Source organism: Rhinolophus sinicus, chromosome 17, assembly GCF_057876585.1.
Source record: "Rhinolophus sinicus isolate RSI-liver-muscle chromosome 17, RSI-T2T, whole genome shotgun sequence".
NCBI classification, from domain to species: domain Eukaryota; kingdom Metazoa; phylum Chordata; class Mammalia; order Chiroptera; family Rhinolophidae; genus Rhinolophus; species Rhinolophus sinicus.
In genome coordinates, this window is record NC_142517.1 from 41,521,131 (window position 1) to 41,547,136 (window position 26,006).

General features: G+C 33.8%; 1 protein-coding gene and 1 long non-coding RNA gene across 4 annotated transcripts in view; one reads left to right on the forward strand and one right to left on the reverse strand.

Moving 5' to 3' along the window:
* NAALADL2 (N-acetylated alpha-linked acidic dipeptidase like 2) overlaps positions 1 to 26,006 on the forward strand; it is a 1,226,521-nt gene that overhangs the window by 977,056 nt on the left and 223,459 nt on the right. The gene's annotated exons all lie outside the window — the stretch shown is intronic.
* On the reverse strand, positions 11,656 to 25,232 carry LOC148754759 (uncharacterized). Its single transcript, XR_016019680.1, has 3 exons — positions 25,167 to 25,232; positions 24,146 to 24,199; positions 11,656 to 11,813 (listed from the first exon to the last, which is right to left on the reverse strand). It is a non-coding gene; the product is annotated as an uncharacterized LOC148754759 (long non-coding RNA).

Sequence of the window (26,006 nt, forward strand, 5' to 3'; positions counted from 1 at the left end):
GTTAGGAAACTAAATCTTAGAGCAGCAGGGAAGGTCTAGTATTTGTTGAGGCTGTTTATAACATTGATTATTGTAACCCAAATGCATAAGAGTTGAGAGAAAAGAAACAATGGCAAACAGAAAGGTGTCTAGGGCAACAAGATATTCCTATAGTTTATTTTCTGTTTACACGTTGGGCCACATCTCTTCAGGCTGAGAAACAAGGATGTTTCCTTGGTTACACGGACAAGCAGAATGTATTGTCTTAAGAGTAGAGAAGCACTAACATCAAGCTTTTGAGTAAATGATGGATATATGTGAGATAAGTGTTTCTGATAAGCTATGCAAACTACTGCAGGGTGCCAGCGTGATTCAAATATGCAGCCTTTGTTTTGAACTTCTCATTTGAAGGTCTGGGATTGGATGATCAAATCCTCTTCCTGAGATTGTAGCCATGAACCAGAAATTCTCAAATAATAAAGGAAAACTATTATTTAAGCAATTTATTTGCCAATCATTGTATTGAATAGCAGTTAAGAGAATGAAAAAAACCTTGAAGATGATCTTCATATTTGAAAATGCACAAGGCCTGAATGCTGTTTTACTATAAGTTATGATCACTTTATTTATTTCTTCCTCTGTATTGTGAGATTCTATTTTATTAGGTTTGCAATTAAAGACACCAAATTCCAAACCAATCGGTTTCAATGCTGTTTTTGTGATTCTGTAGAGGTTTAGTTGCATAAAGAGGTTAGATTAATAGATCAAATGTAATTGGAGAATTATCTGTGAATGTTAATTATCTTACCAATGCTAGTTCCCATTATAGTAGATAATTGGGGGCTACATGTCTTATTAAGAGCACTCGTGGAAAGCTCTAGAGATTCTAATTTTCAGCAAACTCAATATGAATCAACAGGGTTACTATTAAAAAGCTAAATTTGCCTTAAACTGCATTAATAAACTTTAGAGAAAGAATGGGCATGGTAGTCACTCCACTTTCCACTGACTTGTTACACCATCCCTGGAGAATTTGCATGAGTTCTGAATAATTTAATTTAAAAGGGACGCATAACCCGAAGAAAGTGAGAAAGATAGTATTAAATGCATCTGAAATTACATTATATGAAATGTAATTGAAGTAATTATGTTTAGAGAAAGAAAAGACTTAAGGTGAGTAATATAACTGTCCCCCTTATGGCAAAGGGAGTCAATGTATTGTAGTTTAAAAAGGCAAAACAAGAACCAATGGGGGACATTAGAAGAGAGTGTTTGTTGTTTGGCCAAAAAGAACTATGAATACTCTATCATTTAGAGTTGACCAAAATAAGAAAGGTCCACTTTAAAAACAGGTGTCTACCATTGGAGCTGAAATGAGAATCAAGGATGAGAATCTAAAATTGTATGATCAGTCAGCAATTTTTCATAGAAAGATGTTTGTTGTCTGTCACATAAAAGTTTAACACTGTCTCCTATAACTTCTAGATACACAGATTGAGAATTTTTCCAACAAATAAAATCTAAACATATCTGTTTTAGAATATTAACAGTGCAAAAATCTGGACACATTATAAATTAGAAGCTAATACAACTAGAGAGAGATATATGGACGTATGATAAAATATTTATAATATATTTATTTCAAGGAATTATGAGGGTTTTTTTTTCTTTTTATACATTTTTGAACTGTTTTGTAAGTGAATATGATTTTTATAATATAATAAAGTAGCAATGCTATTTTAATTTGCCTCAAATAAATGCCATTGTATCTTTGGGAGCAATTCTGTGGTTGACATTCATTTGTATATGTTTATAAGTGTCAACATAAATAGATTTTTTGTTCAAAATATGTGTCATTTAATTAGTTGTAATTCTACTTTTCCTTATGTAAGTGAGCATATTGTTACATATTTTTGCTACTAAACATTTAAGTATCTATAAAACGTACAGTAGGTTGACTTGTCATCCCTAAAAAGATCTGTTCAAATCCTAACTTCCGGTACTGGTAAATGTGACCTTATTTGGAATTAGGATCTTTGCAGATATAATCACATTAAGATGAAATCACAGTACATTAGGGCAGCCTTAACCCAATGACTGATATCCTTGTAGAAAGAGGGGATTTTAGACACAGTAACACACTGGGAGAAGGCCGTGTAAAGGCATGGGGGAGATTTCTGTGATGTGTCTGCAAGCCAAGGAGTGGCAAGGATCTCAGGCATCACCGGAAGCTATGAAGAAGCAAGGAAGGATCCTAGCCTAGAGCCTTTGAGAGAATACTTAGGACAATCTTTTTCAACTTTTCCTTCTATCCCTTAAAGCTACCCAGTTGTATATAAGTGTCATTTGTAAGAAATATACATTCATGAAACTTTTCCTGAAAGACCTGAAAACTACCATGCCTTTAAATGAGAGGTGCTTAACCTAGGTACAGCAGAGGATCCATGAACCCTTAAAGTCACATGTGCATTTTTGTCTTGTGTCCATACGTGTGTGGATCTTTTTCTGGTTAAAGAATCCACAGCTTTGGACAGAACCTTAAAGGGATCTGTGGTTACACCACAAGGTGAGCATCAGTGCTCTAGACTGATTCTCAGATGGAAATAATTTTGACCCCCAAGGAAATATTTGGCATTCTTGTCTTTTTGTTTCAACCGAAGTATGAGGGATGGTTACTGGCATCTAATAAACAGAGGTCAGGGATGCTGCTAGACCTTCTACAATGTGCAGGACAACCCCCCACAACAAAAAGCTAACCTGCCTAAAATGCTGTTAGTACCATTTGAGAAACCTTGCTCTAGATCATCAAATATTTGTACTTCCCTATTCAAATTAAGATGAGAGAGAGAGAGAGAGAGAGAGAGAGAGAGAGAGAGAGAGAGAGAGAGAGAAAGAGAGAGAGAAATACTCAAACTAAATTATTTCAGTTTCTCTCTGATTTATTAAATGTCTTGTTTCTGGCATGAAGCTGCCCCCAGTTTCAAGGCATGTTCTAAAACTATCCCTGGAGTGATTCTATATGCTATCGCACTGTGAGAGGTGCATCCCGCAATGACTGTTTTACCTAGCTGCAGATTATCTTTTAGGCCTCAGTTCTAGGAAGATGAGCTCTGGTATATCTTCAATGGAAAATTTGAAGTGGAATCAATCTTGTTTCTTTTTTGTTTTGGTTATTAGAAAGATATAAACTTAAAGACTATCTTCTAGTGTACACTTTGGGTAATAATATGATTCTGGCTTCACTTCAATATCCTAATATCTAATTTTCCTGGGCCCTTTGCATACTAACTTGTAATTTTTTTTGTTTGTTTGTTTCCTTTATCATAGTAATTTTTTTATACAATATACATCACCCCCACCTTTGGGATGAGGTAAATAATAAGTAAATATATAAAATCTTCTGAATCATTGCATTTAACACAAAGAAAAAACAAATATTACATGATTTCTTTTCTACATACAGTTTATACCATTTTATTCTTTAACATCAATGCCATTTCATATTGCCATCTATATTTAGGTTATAGATTAGGAACCTGCCTATATCTTTTTTTTTTTTTTTTTTTTAATTTCTTCTATGGTTGCACTGTTTAGTTTACTCCCTTTATTTAACCAAAACTTTTTAGTATCTATTGTGCTAAAAGGCACTGCACATATAAATATGAATATATACCATGTTTCCCTGAAAATAAGACCAGGTCTTATATTAATTTTTGTTCCATTAGGGCTTATTTTCAGGGGATGTCTTCTTTTTTCATATACAACAATCTACATTTATCCAATTATAGTCATATGATCTTCTTCTGGAACATCATCATAATATACTAAATGCATCCGTCTGGCTGAGATCTTAACTGGTATTTATTTTCGGGGTAGGTCTTATTTTCGGGGAAACACGGTAAATATATTTTTTTCTCACAGAGCTTTCTAGGTTAACAAAGAAGATAGCTAATGTAAATTGATAATGACAGACAGAGAATATGCTAACTCTTATGGTGTTAGGAAGAAGAGGAATACACTCTAAGTATATGGTTGCAAAAAGTTGCTATGGTCAAATCCAGTAGATGCTAATTGTCATAAAAGGGAGCATACAGCTGAACATTCTCTACTTTATTTTTCATTTTAAAATATTTAAGGTAGAAATAATAGGTGATAGACAGATAGATAGTTAGTTAGTTAGATAGATAGATAGATAGATAGATAGATAGATAGATAGATAGATAGACAGACCGACAGACAGACAGACAGACAGACAGACAGACAGATAGATAGATACACTGAATTTCCAATTGCTTTCAAAATTTATTGTAGTTGTTTTTGATAAGTTATCCAATTTACCATGGCTTTTTAACATTCCTGTTAACTACCTTAGTTCTGGCGATATGTAATCCATCCACTTAATGAAGAAACTCATCCAAGTCATTTTAATAAAAATTAGCAGGACAAAGCTCAGAATTAGCTTGGGTAAAACCCAAGGATTTGATTGTTCTCATTCCCTTCTCCCACGTCACTTCCCATTTCTCTATCTACCTACCAATTCTCCAGAATCAATTCTCTGAATCTAGCCTACTATGGACACATCTAATTTGAAAGCATACTACAGCACAGTTTCATAACTTATTAATAAGTGCCCATTTAACAATCAAAACATTTAAAATTAAAAAATCTGTTAGACTTCCTCAAGTCTGGTCTTTTTCAAACTTTATACCTCAATGATTATAAAAAGGATAGGATTGGTCAAATACATCTGATAAAACTGAATTCATCAAAATTAAGTGAGTGCCCCCCCACACACACACACACACTGGTGGACTTCTCAGGGTCTTCACTGTGCTACTGAGCACTCCTCAAAGTGTGTGATTTTAAGTGTTTTTGCTGTACCATTTGACTATAGAAATCCTAATCAAAAAGATGTCATCCATGAAAAGTCTCAACTTATGGTGTTTTTTTTTAAATCATTATGGCAATAACATAGTCATTATTAATCATCATTACTCTAAAAAAAAAAAAAAAGGAATTTTAGTATTAGTCTGTCTCTACAGGGTTATATATCAAATCCAACCCTGATCAGATTCTGTTGGGAGTAGAGAAAGTATTCCAAGAAACCTAGTAGATTTTAATATTTATTAGGACTGTATGATATAGAACAAGAATGTCGGGAGCCTTTAAAAAAGAATAATCTACAATTCACAACCAGAATCTTTAAAATGTAAGGTATCAGCCTTTTTGAAAATGAGGACACTTTTGTCAAATGCTTATCTTGGAACTATTTAACTACTGTTTGTTTGGGTTTTTTTTTTGCAACAGCAGCTACTCTTAGTACAGGAGAAAACAACATAAAGTGATTAATGCAATTTTTAGTAAGTTTCAGTTGATCTTTATATATACATATGTATGTATATATAAAGAAAACATTCATCAATCGGTGCAGCTGGACTTTACAGTAGCTTTAGGTATGTGTATAGATGACTCGAATTGACCCTTATTTTACAGTTAAATAATTGGAAGGAGGCAGTGGCAATCATTATTCCCTCTGCTTGTTAAGTATTTTAGGCATTCCAAAAATAGTTGACAGATTTGCACATATTAAATCATTTAGGCTTTTGCTTAAAATTAGAGCTAAATTTAAAATGAAATAAAACCTGTACTGTTAAAAAGTGTTTTTCTTTCCATAGCATCTGTAGGCCAAAGTGTGTTTATGTATTTAATGTTATTTCAGATCATCTAAGTGGACAAAAGAATGCATAAAATATAAAATGTATCAAAAATGGGAGGTTGGATAGGAACTGGCCAGAGGGGGCATCATTTCTTGGCTAGGCAGAGTCCTACTGAAACAGGAACTCCAAATAGAAGTCTTCAGAGTTAGAAAAATCTAACAACAAAAACATTACTGTTCTTTTGTCTTAATTGTCTTTGGGGGCCCACCTACAGACATGAGGAAACTTTTTCAGAGAAAATATGAATACTATTACTTTCACTCTTAAGCAGCTTTTAGGTGAATCCACTTTCAAAACCCAAAGCATTTAGTCAAGACCACTTGTTTTTCCTATTATCATAGCAAATAGGGAGTCAGGCTTTCTAGGCGTTTCACATGTCCAAAGGTTTGCTATTTACTTTTTTCCCATTTGTCCCTTTCCTTAGGCTGTTTCCCAGTGTTTGTCTCTTTGTTTGTTTTTTTAATGATTAGTAGTAAAAAAGCTTAAAGTGAAAAGAGTTTGAGGGGCTTTCTGGGCTGCCACATACGGAGGATCATATGGAATCTGCTGCAAGAAAGAAAAGGGCCCTGCAGAACAGCTGACCTAAGTAAGAGGGATTCTGGGTCCGGCTTGATGTCTGTGAAGCCCTTGAACTGAAATCATGCTTAGGTCTTTCCTATTACATTGACTTGAAGATTGCTGAGGCCTGTTTTCAGCCTAGCAGATTTTCCTCTCTTCATAGCTGATAAAGGCCACCAACCCATGCAGTGTTATAGATGGATAGTCAATTACCTGGTTATAATCTAGGTTAATGATGGATAGGTAATAAATTCTTGGATGCTAGGTAGCACACCCAAATTTTCTTATAATGAAATACTATTAGTTACTCAGTTAGCCAAAATAAACTTGAGAAATTAAATAATAGATCAGGAATATTAGATCAGCTGGACTCTAATCCCCTCCACCTTCTTCTAAAATTCTGACCTCACCAATAAAAAAGTTGATCTAAGGTAGTGTACAAATAATACTCTAATGAGTAATTTGGTGCATTAATTCTAAATCACTGAGTTAAAAGATGTATTTTAATATCTCCTTGTCATAGCACATGATATATACTGAATTCAGTGACATATTAAAAAGAAAACTAACTGTTGTCAATCTCGAGAATTTTGTAGTATTCCACATTTAACATTGTTTCTGTTATTACATGTAGTATACATACATTTTTATCATATTACATGCACATATCATACATTTGAAAATTAGTAATACACATGTTATAGACTGACTTATTCTACAGGCAAGTCGTTGTATTCATATTCTAAGACTTCTATTATTATTACATAGTCTCTTTTAGGAATTGAAGACCCACAAGTTCAGAATCTGGTTGATTCTCAAGAGAGAATATAGCTTTCTGTACAGCGATGGGTGTGTAGATTTGAAAGGTATACTCACATTTTTCATAATAAAGCAGTTTTGGTTGGTGAGAGTATGGGGGAAAGAGAGTGAAAAAAAAAAATGCAGAGCAAGTTCTTCAAAAAGGAGAGTGTTAAGACCTAGCAGAACATATGAGAGATGCAGTGTCTAGTCGGGAGACTTTAGAAGCAGATACAATTGTAGGGAGGTCATGGTGCATATGGAGCTATGCACAACTGTATCAGAAGGCAAAGGAGATGGAGAATGAGAACCGAAAAATGTACAGACTGGAAGCCACTTCTAGAACCCAAGTGGGGAGAAATTCTGATAGGGTTTGCCCCTCAGAATCACATCACCCCCCCACATTCCTTCTCCATCTGGTAGTCACTAATTACAAATCATAGTATATTTTCAAAATTGATTTTGCTGAGTTAAAGTTTTTACAGTTTATAAAATGAAATGTCAGGGTGGTTTTTATTTGGGTGGTTTTTTTTTTGGTATTTTTTCCCCCCCAAAAAATGTAATTATACTTTAATATGCTGTATGGATTTCTCAAAGAACTGCATCTATTCACTTACCTCTGGAGGTTCTGATTATCAAGGGACAGAGCCTCCTTGAATTAAAATTATTGATATAATTTCTTCTTTATATTAAAGAAGAAACTGAGGCTGTGAGATTTAATTATTTTCCCGAGGGCCTGGATCACGTAACAACTCCAAGTAGAGCTTATACGAGAAGCAAAAACATAACAATCCAAAAAGTCAAGCAATATTTATTTGAGAAATTGAAACAGAATTTTTAGAATTTCTACATAGGAGACTCACTTTCTAGTCAGGCAAGTTCCACGTAAGTTGATGACAAGATGTCTGGTATGTGGATATTCAAGTGAATGACTTAAAAATGTCAATTTTCTATATCAAAGTTAAGAGCTTCACAAAGTAGATGGTTATTTTTAGGGTTGATTATATTGATTTTCTGTGTTGTTCAGAATCCCTTGGTTTTGATAAAGACATAACCTGAAATTCCTGTTATGAGAAAGTGAAAGTTATTATATTTCTCATAAACTGTTTTCCCCTTCCCTTTTAATTTTAATCCCTACTCCATTTCGTCTTCCAGTGTTTTGTTTTGTTTCTTTAATTTCTTCTCCAGTGTTTATAGTGCTGCATCCCCTGCCTCTGATCTAGCACTCACATTAGCAATACATAAAGTATCTGGGTTCTTTCTATTAAAACTTTTTTTTTTCTGATACACATTTAGGGATAATAAGAATCAAACACAAATTAGCCTTTTTTCCAAAATAAGTACTGTAGTAACATCAAATCTATAGTCCCATTAATCACATATGTATGTGTGTGTGCGCGCGCGCGCACACACACACACATATTTTTATACATTATGGGAGTATAATCATCTGTATCAAAATTGTCAATGGAATTAATACTTTTACATGTATATTTATTTAGCATAGAATTCAGAATTGAGTGAATTGGAGAAAGGAATGCCAGGTAAAAGTTATACTCAAATTGTGTTTCTGGTATATAGTAATGGAAAATCTAATACTCATTCCTTCTATCCCATATGAGAAAATCCTTAGCATTGAAATTTCAACATGTCATCCTGAAAAGCTTTCAAACACTGCATATTTATTGCTATACTGTAGGATTTCTGTGAGTTCCAAAAGTTTTAACTTTCAAATGGTTCTGAAACATTTTAAGTGCAAGCAAAGCTATACAAAAATAGCATTTTCTGAGCCAAATGATGCCTGTGACTAAAAGAGAAAATTACACAATTAGTCCTAAATATGTCCTCTCTGAATGACTTCACCTCTACCCTGGGCTTCAGTTCCCACCTTGATGCTGACAACCTTCCCAATTTATATCGCCATCTTTGATCTCTCCTCTGGATTCCAAAGCTATATTTCCAACTGCATGCCGTACATCTCCACCTGGTTATTCTACAATTGTAAAATTCAACATGCCCCAAAATGATTTCATTTCATTGCCTTCTGTCTCCCCATCTCTTTCCCTCTCTCCTCTGTCAGGCAGATTGCTGTCATTTGCAGCTAACAAAAAAAACCCAATTCAACTGTTTAAACAACAAAGGAGATACATTGGCTCAGGAGTAGTTAGGGCTATAGATCTGGTAAAATCTGATTTAGCTCTCTTTTTCTCAGGATCTTTGGGCTCTATGGTTCTCTGACACTCAGCATTGTTCCCAAATTGGCTTCTTTAAAATTTACACAATAGTTGCAGTATTTTCAGGCTTTATTTGTTTCATTCACGTTGTTCAAAAATAAAGAAAACAATTCTTACAGAGTTCTTTCTGTAGAGCAAGAGATGTCTCAGAAACCCTAGTGCCAAAACCTTCTTAGCCAAGGGAAGACCTTTCACTGCTGACTTCAGCCTGTTTCCCTAACCAGTCACTGTGGCAGGTTCTGAGACTACTCAGGGTCCACACACAGAACTCTGCCCGAGCAGTCTCACCCGAGCGCATGACTGCAAGTAATAAAGAAAAACAAATTGCATGTTGGGGAAAGAATCACAATCTCTACTATTCCTCACCCCCGCCCCCCCCCCAAAAAAAAAAAAAATATATATATATATATGTATATATATATATATATATATATATATATATATATGGATTGTTTGGTTATAAAAAGAAACCTTGAATTACCATAAATGAAAATATCTGTTCAAAAGAATATAGACCAATCTCAAGGATCTCAGTTTTAGGAAATACAGACTGACATCTCAGAAAGCGGACAATTTATCAACCATGTGCTCTCTGTCTCTCCTGTTGCCTCATATTCTGTCATCTCAACTTAACTCTGAATTTCTGTTGTCTACTCCTGCTACTTTCCAGGACAGTTGCCTTTTTGTGTTTCCTTAACAGAGACTACATAATCAAAAAGGCCACAAGCCTTTTAATATAGTTTCAAAGGCCTCACACCTCCCATACTTATAACTATAACTGGCCACACTTTCGATGTCTCAGTCTCAAATTCCCAGGATAAAGATGACTGACCAGTCCATTTCTGGTGGGTATAAATACATTAGTTATTGTGGGAGATAATGGAATGTCACATAATATATGAGTTCCTCTTCAGAGGTGAGAAAGGGATATGAATAGGAAGGAAATGACACTTTTATATATCATGGAAGTATAATTTTCAATTTTGGAAAATGGAACCACCTGTTTTTCAGTTGGAAACCTGGGGAACATTTTTTATTTGTATCAATCCTATGGCTTTTCTTCATAAGGCAGCATGATATTCTCTCAACAAACTTCTTAGGAGCCTAATTTGAGGCCTGTTGAGGTTTACTAGTCTTGACAGAAGGCAAACCTGATATTGTATCCCAGATCAATCTGATTCCAAAGCCCCAACTTTTTTCACTGTCCATACCACCTGTACATGGGCTTTGGAACTAGGGAGATCTGAATTTGAATTTTAGCCCTGCCACTTATAGGCCGGGTATTACTTACTGACCAGTGTAAACCTCAATTTCATTTTCTATTAAAATCTGAGGACAACAGGGTGCCCTTGAAGAGTACTTAAAATAAAAAATCAAAAGTAACTAGCCATGTATCTGTCAAATAGTAAAGTATCAAGAAATATGAGTTTTTTTTCTGTTCCATCTAACTAACGGAATAATATTTTTAGGAAAATACGTTGAAATTGAAAGAGCAGACAAACATAGTTTTAAATTCTGTAGTTGCCACTTAGATGCTTTTTAAATATAAGCAAGTTACCAAATTTATGAGTCTTAATTTTCTCACCACTTAAAGTAAAGCAATACTAATTTTATTTAAGATGATTGTGATGATTAAATGACATAATATATGGAAAGTCTTATTTACCCAGCCAAATTTTAGTGGAGAGCTGGTATTGGGGTAGTTACATGTAGTGAATACATGTTAAATGCTTAATATTTAAAAAAGTAATATACTTGAAAAGATGGGCAGTTTAAAGAGTATATACTGAGGTGCTTTGGTATAGCAGACTTAAAATATAAACTTCAGTTTTCACTCATTTTATTTTGTTAAAAATAAGAATGTGTTTTATTTATCGGGCTGCTCTAATGGCCCAGACACTAGATTAAGTGATTTGTATTTGTGTTTGTATAAAACTCTTGCAAAAATAGACACTATACTATCCTTTTAGAGATGAAGAAACTGAGATTCAGAGGGAATATGTAACTTGTTCAAGGATATAAAGCTCAGTAGCAAAGTAGGACTTTGTTTGAATGTTGATGTTTCTCAACTATGTTTTATATATTAAAATAAATCAGTAATACTTTTGACGATACAGAGAAAAGAGCCTATACATTTGTCAGTTTATTATATCATAATAAACTATTAGAATAGAGATCTTTTTTTGTTTGTGTGTGTGAGGGGAACAGCAGGGATTAATTTTAGGAAAGTCATATTTTCATCTATGTCTACAATAAATATAGGACAATTAGATAATGAATTAAATGTTATATTGACTTTTACAGCTATGCCTCAGTGTTCTAGTATACAACTGGCAACATTAACTAGCAATCATAAAATAGGAGCAGTTTTCAAAATATACCATATCAAAAATTGAATTTTAACTTGGTTAAGATACAAAGAACCAACCAAAGAAACATACCTTAGAAAACTCTCTGCTATCAGCTTCTCAAAGTGAAAATTTAGATGCTGTGAGCAGGATCTCAGTAGCTGATTTTGCCGTATTTTCTGAAGGAAGACATGGCATCAATGGTGAGGTTAGGAGAAACCATGAAAGGTTAACTAGCTTAACCTTCTGCTTGTTGATGTCTAAACAAATTTGAAGGAATATGTTTGACATATACAAAATTGGAGGGGAAATGCTAGTGATAATGTTAATATTTGAAATCTGAAATACCCAACTGGTCTATTTAGTGAGTTCTATTTGACAGATTGATTCCTTTTGTATATGTATATATGTAAATGTATAGAAAAATAATAAGACATTTACGTTGACAAGGATGATGTGTCTGAAACTTCAAGCCATGAATTGTGTGTGTGTTTTTTAATTGTGTTTTTTTATACCCATTTATTGTGTAACATTAAAAAGCATGATCACAATGTTGTTGTTGCCATTAAGCTTTATTAAATTATTTTGGGAAATGGAACATAGAATAAGTAATGTCAGTAACAATAATCCAGGGGAATTTCTGAAGACTTAATATTGTGTTAACTTGTACATAGAAAATATCCTAGATTAGATGCACATTGATTATTGTTTATAACATAATTTGCATGTTGATAAAATCCTCTGACTTTAAAACTTTTTTTTTTTTTTTTACTTTAAGGTATACTTTTTTATTTTAACATAATATTCCACCAATGTATTTTTTAAAAATCTAAAATGCGGTATAAAATACTAATATTTTATTTTTCCTCCTTAGCTAAAAACAGGCATTTGAAGAAACAGAAAAAATATTCTTCAGCTATCAGACAGAGAAAGCTCTAGTTTACTAATTTTAAGAAAAATTTAGAAATGAGCTATATCACACACAAAATATGAATTCCGTAGTATAGAGTCTATGCTGTTTTCCCTTGCTTCTCAAATATTCTTAATTAAATCCTTATATTTTAACATAGAGATTTAAGGATATAGCAATATGTAGATAGATATAAATGAAGTAATCTTTTTCCTTTCATTTTTTCTTCACTCATTTGTCAAATAATTTCTTGGTCACACATTTTGATTTGAGAAATTGAAGAATGTGTATTGTATGCATTTTACAAAATGTTTTTAACTCTTAAATATTTTATATCTGAAAATACCTTCATTTAGTCAATGCATATTTATCGAGCAGAAATTACATAACAGGCATTGCTCTGGGTAATTTGGTGAACAAGTCAGTCCAGGTACTAACCTTAAAGGAGCTTCCATTCTCATATCCAGAGAAGCAATAAACCATTTTGACTATTGACTTCCCAATTCAGACAGAATTATTTTAATTACATAGATTCACAACCGAAAGTGAAAAGAGCAGGCAAAAAAAACAAATAAAAATAAAAAATGAGTAGTTGATATTTTTCTACTATAAATAACAATTTTCTAATTGAATTAGATAAACTAAGATTTTTAATTATTCTGCAATCCTAGGAAACAAAATAAACATAGTATTTGGAGGATCAATGAAAAACACTAGAACTCAGACCCAATGTGGGACCTACTTCATTGTCGCAGTTGGAGAGATCCCCCAGTAGGAACTGCAAGGGGCCTCACTGAAGCATTATGTTCTGAGTCTAGAGCCTTGAGTCGCAAGTAGTGAGGAGGTATTTTTAGAATCTTGGTGGAACCTCCAGCATTGACAACTGGTAGCTCTCCAAAAATGCCACCAGAAAAAATACTTTGATTGAGCAAAGCTGAATTTATTAGATTTCTACACTATGGTTGAGCACCAACTTGACGGTCCTAATAGGACTTTACAATGGGAAGGTGGGGCAGGATACAGTAGTCCCCCTTTATCATAGGTTGTTTTTCATCGTTTCAGTTATCCATGGCCAACTGCCATCCAAAATTATGAAATCAAAAATTCCAGAAATAAACAATTCATAAGTTTTACATTGCATGCCAGTCTGAATACTGTGATGAAATCTTGTGCCATCTTGCTCCATCCCACCAGGAATGTGAATCATCCTTTCACCCAGCGTATCCATGCTGTATATGCTACCTGCACATTAGTCACTTAATAGCTGTCTTGGATATCAGACTGTTGTAGCAACGCAGTGCTTGTGTTTAAGTAATCCTCATTTTACTTAATAATGGCCCCAAAATGCAAGAGTAATTTGAACTTTTAGATATGCATGTAAGGACAAAACATAGTCTACATGTAGGGTTTGGTATTAACTGAAGTTTCAGGCAACCACTGGGGGATTTGGGACATACCCCCTCCCAGTGGATATGGGGGGACTACAATCTTTATAGGGTGTTAGGACTGGACTGGGTGATTTTCAGGTGGCTCTTAGAATGTTGGAAACTCTTTGGCGTTCAGGAGAATGTATAACAGAATTACCTTGAACCGGAGGGCACACTGAGGTGAGGGTCTTAAAGCAAAACTCAATAACTAAACTGTTTAAGATTCACTCATATCTTGTCATATCATAAGCAGGTGATTCCTCAAGTAAGCAGCTACGTTATTTTGCTATTCTCAAACAAAAGAGAAAAGTATACTTCACCCTAGAATTATCAGGGAAATAAGTTTGATTTCAGTATTATTTAACACAGAGATAGGAAAATATGCCTTTCCCCTGTAATGTTTAACAGAGGAATTGAAAATTATTTTGGTTTCTGACAGAGATGTATTAATGTCATATTGGTTACATTGCACAGGTACTATGGACTAAAATAAAGTAGGCCAGGAGACAAGAGAATAAGGAGTAGTAGTCTAGTATCATCAGGAAAGTCGTTTTAGGGAAGTGATATTTGAGCAGAAATTTGAATGCAGTGAGCAGATGATACTTGTGCATATGTCTCATGGAAGAGGAAACAACGTGCAAAAGCTCTGAAATGGGAGTGTGTTGAGGAAGAAGAAGAAGGCCAGTAAGCCTGGAACAGAGTGCCGAAATGCCTATAGTGGTAAACGATGAGGTCAGAGAGAACGTGGAGGACAGATCGTGTAGGGCCTCAGAGGCTTTGGTGGAGTTTGGATAATATTCTAAGAGGGATGAGAATCGGGAGAAGTGGTGATGACATGGTTCGATATGATTTTTTAAAACACCCTTTCAGAATAGGAGGTTCTGGGAAGAGTGGCAGCAAAGAGGCCTGATAAGAGTCCATTGCAGTAGGAACAGGAGAAAAAATGGTTGTGTGGGCTAGGGACACATATTTCTGGGCTGGTGGGATGCATTTTTAGAGTAGAGTTGACCAGCTTTGCTGAAAATTTGATATAAAATGTAAGAGAAAGAAGAATCCAAGGTTTCCAGACGGCACGACAAGATGAATGAATGGTGGTGGCATTTGCACTAAGCAAGGGCAAGTGTTGAAGTAAAAGTGTCAAACGCTCAGCTGCATTTATGTTACTTTGATAGAATCAAAGATCCCAAGGTATTAAGGACAAAATAAACTTCAGAGTGTATAGTAGGTCAAGAATGGGAGCAGATAGATTAGATAAACAAGCCAAGTGGCAGATAAGATAATTTAGTGATAAATACTATAAAGAAAATAAGAGAGAATAATGCAATAAAGATAACAAATCACTGGCTGCTATGATTTTAGATGAGAAGATCTCAAGAAGAGAAGTGAGGCTTGTGAGGATGGGGAGAAGCACGCTAGAATGACCTAAGTAGGCAAAGGCCTTACGAAGTCTTTCAAATATCTTTAGTCCCTTCAGTCTTAATCACCAGTTAATTTGCAAAAAACAACTCTAATAGCCAAATCTATGTTTTTAACTAAGTTAACTTCTCCCTAATCTCCAAACAGTAAAATGTACAATAGAGGCCAGAACAGACTTGATTCTCTCTCACTCTCTCACTCTCTCTTTCTGTCTCTTTTCCTTCCAGATACCCTAAGGCCAGTATTTATAATCCGTTTTGAGAAGAAACCATTGTCAGTCATCTCTAATTCAAAGGAAAGCTTTAAGGACACACTAGGGAGGGATAGGAGACTAGTGATAGGAAGTGATTGTGCAGTGACTTTGAAGTCAAGGTCATCCAATAGCAACATCAACTTATGAATGGTCTCTTGACAAGCGGGAAGATCTTTAGTTATTTTAAAGTGTTAATGTACAAAGGGGGGGGTGGTGGAATTTCTAGACAGAGGAAGATAAATTCACACAAAATTTATAATACATCCCAGATGTATATAGTCAGGGTGTTAACACTGCCAAAGAAACCCCACAAAATTTATTGTATGTGAACTCTGAAATATTTTTATAAGCCAATTCAATTCTATCATGCTCTTGAAATGCCTTACTCTTGAAATGAAGTGGAAAATGGATAAAACTGAAAAAATGGGTTACAGTACTAGACAGAGGTAAAATTCCTATTAAAATACTATAGTCCCTAACTCCCTTGCAGATTCTTCTTCCTGGTCTTGTTCAAGGCCTTCTGTGATGTTGTGGTAACCTATGTTTCCATCTCTATCACAGAGAATTTCTTATATGTACAATAAGTCCTCACCTAACATCATCAATGGGTTCTTAGAAACGGTGACATATGATGAAACCAATTTTATGATAGGCTAATTAATATAAATGTGATTTAAGTTCCTATGGCATGTCATCAATGTCATAACAAAACAATGATATAATGAAATGACATTAAACAACAACAACAAAAAAACAGTATTCAAGAACTTGCTGTATCTAATTTCATCCAGCTTACCTGCAATATATAATTTCCAAAGAGAAGCCGTTCACAGCTTCACATACATTTTTATCTACCTAGTACATTTCGTTTCCTTCTGTCCTCCCACCTCTCCCCCTACCACCTATTGCTATGGACCCAAATTTCTCTTATATATTTCAAGGCTTACCTTAACAATGTTAACAGATTAACCACAAACATATCACAAAGGTGACATGTGGATTAAGCAAAACTAAGTCTATTAGACCTACCGCCATAGGAAAAAAAATCCCACCTTGACAGTGTTTGTATTGTTTCAGAATGTGGATGTCAGGGGAGTTTGGGGATGTTAAATACAAAATGCCCCAGGGAATTAAGGAGACAAATTTATTTTGTCTACTACATTATGGAGAACACTTATTAATGAGGAACATCTCAAAGAAGAGGGAGGAAACCTGGGGTTTAATACAGGCAAATAAAGAAGGGAACCATAAGGAGGTCTTACCTGAAGGGTCCAAAGAGTGAGTTCTCTGAATACCTGAGGGCAGGGCAATCTTTTGTAGTTAGCTCTTTCTCAGAACACGTTTAAGGGGGTGGTATCCAGAAAAGAATGGGAGCACAGGATTCAGCTAAAGTTCAACATTGTCAGAGTTTTAGGCTCAAGTGAGTGATGGCAGCTCTTTCAAGGAGAGAAATGATTGGCTTTCGGCAAACTGTAAAAACTTGAAGATTGCTGGACAAAGCAAGGTGAGGGTGTTGATAATCTTAATGAGTAAATTATTTTTGCTAAACAACTTCTGTGCCGTAATGAGCAAATTATTTGTTTGGATAAATTGGTTTGTAGGAAATTCCTGATGTCATCAGTAGCATTAATTTATCTGCTTACCATCTTATCTTCCTGGCAAAAAAATTTCTGGAACAAACAGTTAAATCATGTTGAAATGGACGGCCTCAGTTCTGAGACCTGATTATTAAGATATATAGACAAGGTGTACTTTACTTTCAAAAGTAATGTTCCTTTACCTTCTTTATGAAATTATATCTCCCCTTTTTGCCACATCTAGACACGAAACTATTGAATTTCTGTAATAATTTTGTGATGTGTTAAAACTTTTCTCCCGTAAACGTTATTTGTGGACTTGTCTTATCCCTATTCTCCACTTCAAATTTGAAGAAATCAAAATTGTCTCTCATATTTACCTACAAAATATCCTTTCACTCTCCCTTCTCTCTTCATCCCATCTCCCTCTTTCATCCCCTTCTAATTTTTACACCCTCTCAGGCTTTTTATCTTCCTCTTCCCAATCATGTCCTACTTTACTGTGCCTGAAAATCCAGTGCTCATTTAGCCAAGTCATTTCTGCCTATACTTTATCCTGTCAATCTTCTGATTAGTTCTTTGCTTGGTCCCCATCTAAGGTGTATGCACAATTTCTTGTTCAGCCAAATCATCTCTGGAAAAGCTTTTCTCCAATCAAATTAATACCGAAGGACAAATTTACAAACATTATGAAATTCTTTGGGGCAGGATTTTTTTTTTTCCCTAGCACTCCAGAATAAAGATAATATAGTATTAATAATATTTCAAGTATCTGTATGTCAAATAATAATATTCAAGAAGTTTCCATATGTCAATTAGATTCCCTAACACTTCTGTGAGAGATGTCAAGCAGGTACTGTTACACTCATTTGGCAGAAAGGACTTACATGACTATACAACCTCAGTTTGCTAGTAAGTAGCAAAAGCCCAGTATTAAAAGGAAATCCTCTGGTCAAGTCCAGTGATACAAACAACTCTAGAGTAACTGATTATTTATGTCCTGGCAGCCCTGATTGGTGAAGTTATCTTTTTTTTTTCCAATTATCACATTAATTTCAGGTCTTTAAATATCTAATAATGATGGTAAATTTCTCGAACCAGATCCCTGAAAGTGAATACACTTTCAGTCTTATCAAGGAATGAGTGATTTTTACAGTTTCTATGTGTGCTTTTCCTATTGTGTTTACCTTATTAGTTACTCCACATTGTTGGTAGTATTTGCAGATACTTTCCAGTTATTCAAATATCGTTGATTTTCTAGTGACTTGCTAAGACATAAAGTGATAAAAGCATTGTATCTGGAATGTAAAGCACTCTGCATTACTATAATATTAAATATTAATTGTCATGCTGTCCTGATGTTAGCAAACCTCAGTATATATTTTAAAGTGTATTTTGTATTCTAGGGCCTGTTAGTTTAATAAAAGTGGAACCAAACTTTTAAATGCGAACTTTCTCGAATAAAAATACTCGTGCTTTGAATATGTCCACATTCTGAAAGACATGGATATAAAAACATTTACTTCTTTGATATTTAAGCACTGTAATGTAGGTTTTGCATTTCCATCCCTTATTTTATGTAGTACATATTATGTGTCACCATATATTGAGTGATGAATTTGACAAAATCTATGCTATGCACCTACTATCTGTAAGACAAAGCAATTAATAATGCACAGGGTCCGAAGAAATGATACAGGCCTCTGCTCTCAAGTAGCTAGTGCTTTGGTAAGGCAGATCAAACATGGATGTAGTAACTATAATGCAGCATAAAGATATTTAAATGAAGGGGGAAGCACGAGAGCCATGGCAGATAGATGATACCCTAAGGCAGTGAGATCTGACAGGTGTTGCTTCCAAGTAGATGGATGTCATTGGGATATTTGAATTGCATGGTAAATGATTGTTTTAAGTGCCTGCTAAGGAAAATGCACAGTGCTAGGCACTGGAGATTCAGATATAAATAGTCCTTGTTACACCTTTCAGGACCCAAACTCCATAGTGATTTGGTATGTGGTACACTGTAATGAATAATAAGTCTAATGGAAGAAAGGGTGCAGAGGAAGGTGTGACTAATACCGACGGAGAGGATGATATTTTGCTAGAGTTTTAAAGGATGAGTAGGTGACTTCTAGATGGGAATTAACAGAATCAAAGGGTCTGTAGGGTGATTCTAATGCCTTTACTTTTCACTGCTCCCAAAACCCCGTGACAATGGAATGCTTATACTATGTTGCCAAAGATTTCTAGCTATTTGGATTGTTTTACAACCTAGGAAAATTGAGCTCTCCTGAATTAATATATCATTAGGTTTTTAATTATTTTCTTATTTAATTTATAGTATAGTTGAAAAAGTCTTTTTGATCCACTGTACATGAAATTTTTGGAGATTATTATTTATTTTTCTTTGCACATTGTTGTTTTTTCTTTTGTACTGTAGTTCTACATATGATGTGATACTTAAAACCATTTTTGTTATTACTCATAAATATATTTACACCATCTGTTTTATTAAGATTTGAAAAGCCAAAATAGAAACCTTAAGTAAAATTGGATGTAATATTCTGTTGATACGTCTAACCATTGTGTTATTTTCCTTTAACTGACATCACAATTTATTCATATTTGATTTGTACATGACTCTGAGCATTAAATATATTCTTGAAAGTATTTTTAGCGTTGTAAATACACTCTGTATATGTTATTTCTCTTTGTAATCTAATTACAAATATGTTATGAAATTTGTGTTCACCATTACAATTTCTCTGATTTGTCATCATAGCAGGGAATTCTTATTTTGTGTCCAGTGACAATGCAGTTTTTCAGAGAGAATTAGATCTTATGTATTGAAAATCAATCCCTGATCCACCAAGAGCCATAAGACACAGGACATTCAATTTCTAATTTTTCTTATTGTAAACTAATGTTCATAATTAGAGCTAATTATATTTTCACACATTTATTGAATACTTATATGTTCAGTGTAGGCAACACAGAGAAAGTCTTCAAAGACCTTAAACCTTCAAGAATTATGGTTCGTAAGTGATCATAGCACTTAATGGAGATAATAAACATGAAAGCACATTGAAAGATGGGAGGTGCTAAGTAAGTTATTGTCCTGATTTTCTGATTAGTATAGGAAAACTAGCTGGCTTTTTAACATTTCTGAACTGTTGAATAATTGAAATGCAATTTAAAGAAATTTATTCATTATTATTACTCCCTGAGTTGTCCTTTTGTCACACAGCATCTTTTAAGATGTATAAGAAGTTATCTAGGAAAGTTATTGAACGCAACATGATGTCTATACAGAGCTTTGTGAACTACAGTGATCATTTGAAGCCCTGAATCATGTTTTTTCTTTGTGTGACAGAAATATAGAATTTTTTTCAAGAAAGGGCTTACAGATCAAGTATTTAATTTTACTTTTAAAAATAAGAACAATTATAACAGGTATCATTTGAGAAGTAGATATTTTATTGTTATAAATTATAAATTTTTATTATTATAAGTAAGTACAATTATTAATCCAATTTAGTGATTAGGTAAGGCATAGATAGTTTAAGCACTTCACCCAAATTTGCAGTAACAGAGGCTATTTTAATTTGAAAAGTCATTTAAGAACACTCCCCAATGATCTAAACACAACCCTCTTGCCAAAATTAATTCTAATTTTCATTCAGTGGAACATAACATTATATACATTTACTTTAGTTAATGAGATCAAGAAAATTTTATTATGTTTCCAGTAGCTATTGAAATTTTAGAAATATCATTTGTAATGAAAATTTATTTTACTGTTTGGGGTTTTCTGAGGTAAATGATGATATTAGCTTCTATAGAAATACTTGACAGAAATTAGGGTATAGCTTTCTTTTTTATAGAGTATAGTTATCTTTTATTTCCATTTTAGATATTTATTTTACACAGCACATATGTCTAATTTGAAGGTTTTCTAGTTTAACACATTTGATTTTTGTTAAGACTTTGACAAATAATTAATGCAGCTCTCTATATCGCCTAAATGTACCCCAGAATTTCTTAACCTCCTACTCCCATAATAGTGTGGATTTGTCTTTTGATTGCTCTTTGTCTTAACTCTTTCTGCCAAATGGGATTATTATTCCAGTTGGCCTCATCAGCGATAGTTGAAGATATAAATTATTAAATAACAAATTTTCATGTTAGCCACAGCACTCTGTTTCTTGCTATATTTTCCACAGCTCTGGGGTCTAGACCAGTGACTTCCGACTAGAGGAGATGTGCCATCTTTAAGGGGTTTAATTAAAACTGTAACAGTATGGTGTTCGTAAGTATATCTGTACTATTCCTGTTCTTTCCCTCTGCAGATTCTGAAAAGCTTTTCTCTACTTGCATAGTGAGTCCTTGTTACTAATAGATGTATTGGAGTGTGAAATTAGTTGATAATCACTTGTCGAAATCCATGGAACTATGGCATTTGTGATCCCATAAAATCTAGTTGGACTTCTCAAAATTGTTTCTATAAGAGCAGTTTCCCACTTTGACAGGGTAGCTCCAAGTAATTACAGGGATTCAGAAGATTTCAGGTCCATTTTAATCTAAGCTCAGAGTGGTCTTGGGCCCCCTGTTCATATTGCATTTTAGAGACCGAGCCATATGCTGAACCACAGACATAAGATCTCTTTCTGAGGAATTTAAAATAAATACTTACAGGACAAATTCTTTCTTTCAATCATAGCAGCAATAATAATGGAGCTACCAAGCCCATGATAAATATTTTATACTGCTAAAAATATTTTATAAATTATGTATCTGTAGATATTTTCTCATTAAATTGCATCATATTTTGGTATTATTATTTAAGTGTAATATCACCCATAAGGTTTCAAATCCTAAGTCTTGTTTTGATTCTACCATTCTACAAAGTGAGCTTTTGTTAAAGGAGAGATCAGATAGCCTTTGACGTTTTGGGCAGAGTGGTTAGGAAACATGTTACCAAGATGATCTTTTAAAAGTATGTGTAAGACTCTGGAAAACATATTAAGGCTTTTAGTGTACCTTAGTCTAAGGTAGCTGGTTCAACTATACCAGAGACCTGGATATGAAAAGGCAAGTAAAAATTGGCTTTCAGAAAAGAACAATGGAAAAGGAAGAGGAGCGTCAATGTTCTACTTCAAGATACGTGGCATTAGGTGTGTTCTAAAGCAAAATAGTAGCTTGATTAGATTGACCAAACATGAAGGCAAATAGTATACATGTATTGCTTATAGGTCCTGAGCTAGACAGGTTAGTTAGATAGATAGATAGATAGATAGATAGATAGATAGATAGATAGATAGATAGATGTAGATACATATAAATATACAGATATATAAATATACATATTTGCCCAGGTTTCATTACTGATGAAATAAATATATTTTAAGGCTATTGATTGTCCCTTTTAATTCCTTACTACAAGAAAACTGTGATTGTAGGCCCTATACTGGCACAGATTAGGGAACATCTTAATATTATTCTTAATCTGCCTGGGCAAAATTAATTGTTCTGACCTCAATAATATATTTGGAATAAACAATGAGAGGCATTGAAGTAAGAATCTCTGTGCATGCAGTGTTTCTGAAGTGGGAACTTTAGATAAGGCAGCAAATAAAGAAACTTTCTGTTAGCAGAGATCTCTAGATAGGCCATTCTATGTGAAAACTCACACACTTTAAAGCATTGGACTTGGTGCCACCTTGTCTGGAAGAAACACAGACACCAGATTAGCTTAGTGGGAACAGCATGCCTAAACAGAGGAGAGATGGTATTAAAGAATTCCAGGCTGTCTTACAATGGATTTTTCTGTACAGTTTCCATTTGGCATAATTAGAGATTTGATCTGAAAAAACACCTTTGATATAGAATGCATTTATAGATGCACACGTGAGAGTGTGTGCGTGTGTGTGTCCTTGCCACTGAGTGAATGGTGCATTTAGTCAGGTGGTAGTGAATTTGGCTTAGCTGGAGGCAATACTTGAAAGTTTAATGATCTGAATGGGTAACCCAGAAAAGTTTTAGTGATAAGATCCTTTATCGGGGAGGAGACAGACACTGTAAGAATGATTGTACTTGAAACAGAGGCCAGTGAGGCCTTAGCAGCACAGGCTTTCACAGGAGTGTAAGCATTGTACCCTGGGAGGACCTCACCTAATAGATAATAGTAACGGTAACAATAGTAACAACAGTAACAACAACAACAACTGAAACATAGTAACTCTGTCACCTCCTGGCCAGAGCCCTTATTGTTGGTCAATTGGAGATATAAAAGAGCTATTGAGTAACAGAATTTTCTGGCTTCACATTTTTCTTTAACAACTTATATAGTCTTTAATAATTCTCCATACAATTAAATTAAGGGTCTCATTGAAATTGGGACGTTTCATCCCTCTTAAAGTGTGAATTACTCTCTGCTGTACCACTTTATATATGACAAAATCTGTACAGGAGAGAATTATTTTCCTAGCTATCCCCTAGTATAATAATTCTGTTTTGTGATAAATGTGGACTTTTTTATGACCATAGATCATTTTACTGACAATTATATCATGTACTGGCTTAAAATTATATGTGTATGTAAACTGTATAAATTTGTAAAACCATGTGAAATACGTATATACTCATATATACACACACATATATATATGTGTATATATATGTGTGTATATATGTATATATATATGTGTATATGTATATATATATACATATACATATACATATACACATATATATTAAAAATAAGAACTGTTTATAACTAAAATATTTGTAGGTGTAAGTCAAAAGCAAATATCAGAACGACTGTAAGGACAATGTTTGTTATGTAGAAATATCAAGTCCATTGGAAATGTTGTGGGATAAAATGTTGCTAGTCCTTTATTTGAAGCTTATACAAGAACAATATACTCACCAATACATGATTTCTTCAAATTTCTCTTTACTCCTCTATTCAATACAGCCTCTACTGAAAAAATAAAATAGAGTATTAAATTTTACATGCAAATTTTCAGTACTTTGCAAATGACTAGGGACAATTCTGCCTATTAAATTACTTTATTCCCACTACTGATATTTTAAAATGTTGAACATTCCATTTATGTTGAAATACACAGCTATACTTTCATATTACTGAGATTTACCATATTATGTGCTTGTCAAAAATCTGCATGTTTCTTTTTTATAAGTTGTTAAAGAAATGTACTATTAATGGGTGCTCTTGCTGCACAATCTCATAGTGCTATGTTAGCAACTGACTATTTAATAAAAATATAACAAGATGTGAAGCATGTATAACATAATATATTAAAATTTCTTCTTGGCTTATGCTGCATTTTTATACCATTTTTTTTTTTATTTAGAAGCATACACTGATGAAAATAATGACTTCCAACATTTTTCACAGGTGGGGATACAAGTATACACTTATGGTATGTCAGAAATTCCTGAATTCATTGCTAATTCAGTGGGGGATAAAGTTCAGTATAATCTCATTTAATTTTAAGTGGGTGCACTTTAAGGGATACTGTGGTGAGAAATTGTTTATTATATATTTCATCAATACTTTTTAATTTTATGATCTGAATCAAATGCTACTAAATTATATCTACTCTTAAAGATGTAAGCTTTCCTTTTACTTCCTTGCCTTTCAAAACAGTCAACATACAAAAAGAAGTTATAGCCAACATATTGAATATTTAAGTTTATATCAGAAAAATATACTTTGTTTATTCTGGTAACTCAGTGTATATTTGCTAAGCACATTAAGACCCCAGAAAGTATATAAAAGTAATGTGTGTCATTTAATGTGGTAGATGCTGAATAAATATGCTTAAAAGCTAAGAACAGCCTATAAATTCTAGATATCTTCTGACCACTTGCATACCACTTGGAGATTTTTGAACTTCTAAAATGAATAATACTTTATACAGTACCTGAGAATTTGAGGACTTAAAATCTCCTAGTGGTCCTCTATCATCTTGGCTCCAAACCAAATGACTGAAATAAAGATAATTTATGGTTAGATTGCTTTAAAAGAGCATGAGGTATAAGAATATTTTAAAGTTCCCTGAAAAAGTTTTCTCCCAAATTTTTCTGAAATCATTTTCATTTTTTCCTTTTGAATCCAAATCCTTCTATAATTCTTTGAATTAAGTTGTGTCTTCTCCATCAAACCTTTCCAAACAGCTGTGTCCCACATGAATCTTTTCTTTTTCTATATAGCTTTTGCTCTTAGACATTGAACTAAATAGTTTATTTCTTAATTATGTGTCGCTTTGTGTTTTTGTAAATGTTTGACATTGTGAAATTTTATTTGCTTCATAAAGCACAACTCTAAAATGTGATTAATTTCCTTGGTAGTCCTTTTATGTTTCAATTACAGAAACTATTTCCAGGTGGTAATAGTAACTGGGTATGGTAACCTCAAAATTAGGCAAACTATCTGAGAATGTAAAGATTTCCCCATAGTCCTCTTTAAATATATCCATTTTTTTCCTCTTAAAGAATGATTGTATTTAAACACTTTATATTGCTTGTATAGCATGCTATCAAAGGACAATAATTTGTAAAGTGACAAGACAAGAAGAGTTTTAGGCTTTTATTGAGAAAACTGAGAATATAAATTTGTGGGGGGAAATAATCGGAAATAAAGGTTATTTTAGTGAGGATTGTTATGTAAGTTCTTCTGGTACCATCTGTCCCTGGGCCAATAAGAATCTAGAGTTGCATCTGGTGATTAAATTATCATCTTTCCCTTCCTAGTGGAGAAGAGG